A 6,000-nucleotide genomic window follows, 5' to 3' on the forward strand; every position below is an offset into this window, starting at 1 on the left:
GGGCGGATTCCCTCTCTCTGGTAGTGCTGTCATGGGCGACTGAGAAAAAGACATTTATTTTACAATTTTTCAAATTTTTCTTATTTTTTTATTTTTGATCTTTAATAAACTTGATTGGTCATATATTGCACTGCAATGCTTCTGTATTGAGGTGCATAAAGTCTATAAAGCGTGACACTTTCAGGTATCCTTTAAGAATGCACTCATGGGGGCCATCGTTACGCATAAAAAGTTTAAATAGGTAGCTTATAGATTAAAAGCTACCCTCCTCCCGTAACTGTTGAACTATGTGTTGCTCTATATTGTCTGCACATGTCTTCACTTAACTATATGGGTGCTTTTACCATGCGCTTATGTTCATGCTTGTGAATCTTGTCGAGACTTGCGACCAAAACCCACCACAAAGCGGGGTTCGGGTGTATGTGCCAATGAGGCAATAGACTATAATAGTGCCAGCAGAGCAGATGTGCATTGTCATGCACCATTTTACGGCATGTATGCCTACTGGAGGCTGCCACCCAGACCGAGTCTACTACGCCTAAGTGCCTCAAGTAGATGTATATGTCAGAAAATGATGCATGTCAGAGTGCATGTTCCCTCTGACAGCACCATTACACTATGGCCCAATAGGCATAGATCCAAATCCCGTTTTGCAGGGTTATTTGGACCTAAACCCCAACTGGACACACAAACGTGAAGATAAGTGTAATGTGAAGGCACCCTTAAGCATATCTGAAGATCGCCGCTCACGCAAGTTTCAATTAATCCTTGACTTTATTCCATGAAAAGTTCAGTACATAAAATATATATATATATATATATATATATATATATATATATATATATATATACACTGAGCTAATCATGGAATAAAGTCAAGGATTAATTGAAGCTTACGTGAGTGGAGGTCTTCAGATTCGCTTGACAAGCGGGACGCCACCCCTAGACGCCAGCACTGCACTCATCTCGAGTGCCAACTGGAAACATATGTGGATCCGCTCAATTGTAAAGTCTGCGGAATATGTTAGTGCCATATAAATAAAATTCTATGATTCTATGGAATTTATTATTATTATTATTATGGCGCTGTCTGTCATGATCTCTGCAAGCAGAGATCATAGCAAGCCTATAGAGGGACAAGCTCTCGGAAGATGGAACTATACTGACCATGAACTAAGCCTGCCGCGCAACTAGAAATAGCCAGGTAGCATTTCCTATTTATCGCTAGATGCCCAGCTCTGGCCTAAGACCTAAATAGCTAGCAGAGGGAAATATAAGACCTGGCTCACCTCTAGAGAAATATTCCAAAGAAGACAGTAGCCCCCCACATATAATGACGGTGAGTTCAGATGAAACAACAAACGCAGCAGGAAAATAGTCTTAGCAAATTTGAGGTCCGCTTACTAGATAGCAGAAGACAGATAGTATACTTTCATGGTCAGCAGAAAAACACTAACAAAACACCATCCAGAGATTACCTTAAACTCTGGCATTAACTCATAACGCCAGAGTAGCAATCCCTGATCAACGAGAGCTTTCCAGACACAGTAACAAAACTTCAGCTGTGAACTGGAACAAATAGGCAAAACAAAACATGGACAAAAGTCCAACTTATCTAGTAGTTGTCTAGAAGCAGGAACAAGCACTGAGAGGCATCAGATAACATTGTTGACCGGCAAGAAACCACCAGAGAAATGAGCTTAAATAGCGACACCCACTACTGATGGAACCAGGTGAAACAGGAAAGAGGATGACAAGTCCAATTCCACAAGCGGCCACCGGGGGAGCCCAGAATCCAAATTCACAACAGTACCCCCCCCTCAAGGAGGGGGCACCGAACCCTCACCAGATCCACCAGGGCGACCAGGATGAGCCCTATGGAAGGCACGAACAAGATCAGAAGCATGAACATCAGATGCATTGACCCAAGAATTATCCTCCTGGCCGTAACCCTTCCAGTTGACCAGATACTGGAGTTTCCGTCTGGAAACACGAGAGTCCAAAATTTTCTCCACAACGTACTCCAACTCACCCTCAACCAACACCGGAGCAGGAGGCTCAACTGAAGGTACAACAGGCACCTCATACCTGCGCAATAACGACCGATGAAAAACGTTATGAATGGAAAAGGACGCAGGGAGGTCCAAACGGAAAGAAACAGGATTAAGAATCTCCAATATTCTATAAGGGCCGATAAACCGAGGCTTAAACTTAGGAGAAGAGACCCTCATAGGGACAAAACGAGAAGACAACCACACCAAATCTCCAACACAAAGCCGAGAACCAACACGACGACGACGGTTGGCAAAACGCTGAGTCTTCTCCTGGGACAACTTCAAATTGTCCATAACCTGCCCCCAGATGTGATGCAATCTCTCCACCACCGCATCCACTCCAGGACAATCCGAGGATTCCACCTGACCGGAGGAAAATCGAGGGTGAAACCCCGAATTACAGAAAAACGGGGACACCAAGGTGGAAGAACTGGCCCGATTATTGAGGGCGAACTCTGCCAATGGCAAAAAAGCAACCCAATCATCCTGGTCAGCAGAGACAAAACACCTCAGATATGTCTCAAGGGTCTGATTAGTCCGCTCGGTCTGGCCATTAGTCTGAGGGTGAAAAGCAGATGAAAAAGACAAATCTATGCCCATCCTAGCACAGAATGCCCGCCAAAATCTAGACACAAATTGGGTACCTCTGTCAGAAACAATATTCTCAGGAATACCGTGCAATCGGACAACATTCTGAAAAAACAGAGGAACCAACTCAGAAGAAGAAGGCAACTTGGGCAGAGGAACCAAATGGACCATCTTAGAGAAACGGTCACAGACCACCCAGATGACAGACATCTTCTGGGAAACAGGCAGATCCGAAATAAAATCCATCGAGATGTGTGTCCAAGGCCTCTTAGGAATAGGCAAGGGCAACAGCAGTCCGCTAGCCCGAGAACTACAAGACTTGGCCCGAGCACAAACGTCACATGACTGCACAAAGACTCGCACATCTCGTGACAGGGAAGGCCACCAGAAGGATCTTGCCACCAAATCCCTGGTACCAAAAATTCCGGGATGACCTGCCAATGCAGAAGAATGTACCTCAGAGATGACTCTGCTGGTCCAATCATCCGGAACAAACAGTCTATCAGGCGGACAACGATCCGGTCTATCCGCCTGAAACTCTTGCAAGGACCGCCGCAGATCAGGAGAAACGGCCGACAAAATTACTCCCTCCCTAAGGATACCTGTGGGTTCAGAATTACCAGGAGAGTCCGGGTCAAAACTCCTAGAAAGGGCATCTGCCTTAACATTCTTAGAACCCGGTAGGTATGACACCACAAAATTAAAGCGAGAAAAAAATAAAGACCAGCGCGCCTGTCTAGGATTCAGGCGTCTGGCAGTCTCAAGATAAATCAAATTTTTGTGGTCAGTCAATACCACCACCTGATGCCTAGCCCCCTCGAGCCAATGGCGCCACTCCTCAAACGCCCACTTCATGGCCAAAAGCTCCCGATTCCCAACATCATAATTCCGCTCTGCGGGCGAAAATTTGCGAGAAAAGAAGGCACAAGGCCTAATGACGGAGCAGTCGGAACCTTTCTGCGACAACACTGCCCCAGCTCCGATCTCCGAAGCGTCAACCTCAACCTGAAAAGGCAGATTCACATCAGGCTGACGCAACACAGGGGCAGAGGCAAAACGGCGCTTAAGCTCCTGAAAGGCCTCTACAGCATGAGGGGACCAATTAGCAACATCAGCGCCTTGTCTGGTCAAATCAGTCAGTGGTTTAACGACATCCGAAAAACCAGCAATAAATCGGCGGTAAAAGTTGGCAAAGCCCAAAAATCTCTGAAGACCCTTAAGAGAGGAGGGCTGAGTCCAGTCACAAATAGCTTGCACCTTGACGGGATCCATCTCAATGGAAGAGGGAGAAAAAATATACCCCAAAAAGGAAATTTTCTGGACCCCAAAAACGCACTTAGACCCCTTCACACATAAAGAATTAGACCGCAGAACCTGAAAAACTCTCCTGACCTGCTGGACATGAGAGTCCCAGTCACCAGAAAAAATCAGAATATCATCCAGATATATTATCATAAATTTATCCAGAAAATCGCGGAAAATATCATGCATAAAAGACTGGAAAACTGAAGGGGCATTAGAAAGACCAAAAGGCATGACCAAATACTCAAAGTGGCCCTCGGGCGTATTAAATGCGGTCTTCCACTCATCCCCCTGCCTGATCCGCACCAAATTATACGCCCCACGAAGATCAATTTTAGAGAACCACTTAGCACCCTCTATACGAGCAAACAGATCAGTAAGCAATGGCAATGGGTATTGATACTTAACAGTGATCTTATTCAGAAGCCGATAATCAATACATGGTCTCAAAGAGCCGTCTTTTTTTGAGACAAAGAAAAACCCAGCTCCCAAGGGAGAAGAAGATGGACGAATATGTCCCTTTTCCAAAGACTCCTTTATATATTCCCGCATAGCAGCATGTTCCGGCACAGACAAATTAAACAAACGACCCTTTGGATATTTACAACCCGGTATCAAATCTATGGCACAATCGCACTCACGGTGCGGAGGTAACGACCCAAGCTTGGGTTCGTCAAAGACGTCTTGATAATCAGAGAGGAACTCAGGGACTTCAGAGGGAATGGACGACGAAATAGAAACCAAAGGTACGTCCCCATGAATACCCTTACATCCCCAGCTCAACACAGACATTGCTCTCCAGTCCAAGACTGGGTTGTGAGACTGCAACCATGGCAATCCCAGTACCAAATCGTCATGTAAATTATACAGCACCAGGAAACGAATAATCTCCTGGTGATCCGGATTGATACGCATGGTTACTTGTGTCCAGTATTGTGGTTTATTATTAGCCAATGGGGTGGAGTCAATCCCCTTCAGAGGAATAAGAGTCTCCAAAGGCTCTAAATCAAAACCACAACGATTGGCAAAGGACCAATCCATAAGACTCAGAGCGGCGCCAGAGTCAACATAGGCGTCCGTGGCAATGGATGACAAAGAGCAAATCAGGGTTACAGACAAAATAAACTTAGACTGAATGGTGCCAATGGAAACAGACTTATCAAGCTTCTTTGTACGCCTAGAGCATGCTGATATAACATGAGTAGAATCCCCACAATAGAAACACAATCCATTCTTCCGTCTAAAATTCTGTCGCTCGCTCCTGGACAGAATTCTATCACACTGCATACTTTCTGGCGTCTTTTCCATAGACACCGCCAGATGGTGCACCGGTTTGCGCTCCCGCAGACGCCTATCAATCTGAATAGCCATTGTCATGGACTCATTCAGACCTGCAGGCAAAGGGAACCCCACCATAACATCCTTAACGGCATCAGAGAGACCTTCTCTGAAAGTTGCCGCCAAGGCGCACTCATTCCACTGAGTAAGCACAGACCATTTACGGAATTTTTGGCAGAAAACTTCAGCTTCGTCTTGCCCCTGAGATAGTGCCATCAAAGTTTTTTCTGCCTGAAGTTCCAAATGAGGTTCCTCATAAAGCAAGCCTAAGGCCAGAAAAAACGCATCCACATCGCGTAACGCAGGATCCCCTGCTGGCAATGAGAAGGCCCAATCTTGAGGGTCACCCCTGAGCAAGGAAATCACAATCCTAACCTGCTGAGCAGGGTCTCCAGCTGAACGAGACTTCAGGGACAAATAAAGCTTACAATTATTTCGGAAATTCTGGAAGCTAGCTCTATTCCCTGTGAAGAACTCCGGCAAAGGAATTCTCGGTTCAGATACCGGAGCATGTACCACAAAATCTTGTAAATTTTGTACTTTCGTGATGAGATTATTCAAACCCGCAGTTACACTCTGGAGATCCATTATTGTCAGGTGCACACAGAGCATACAGAGATTAGGAGGAGAGAGAGAAAAAAGACTGCAGCAAGGCAGACTGGAGGAGAAAAAAAAAAAAAAAAAAAAAAATTCCAGCAGACTTCTTATAACTCTCCTT

This window comes from Ranitomeya variabilis, chromosome 4, assembly GCF_051348905.1.
Source record: "Ranitomeya variabilis isolate aRanVar5 chromosome 4, aRanVar5.hap1, whole genome shotgun sequence".
NCBI classification, from domain to species: domain Eukaryota; kingdom Metazoa; phylum Chordata; class Amphibia; order Anura; family Dendrobatidae; genus Ranitomeya; species Ranitomeya variabilis.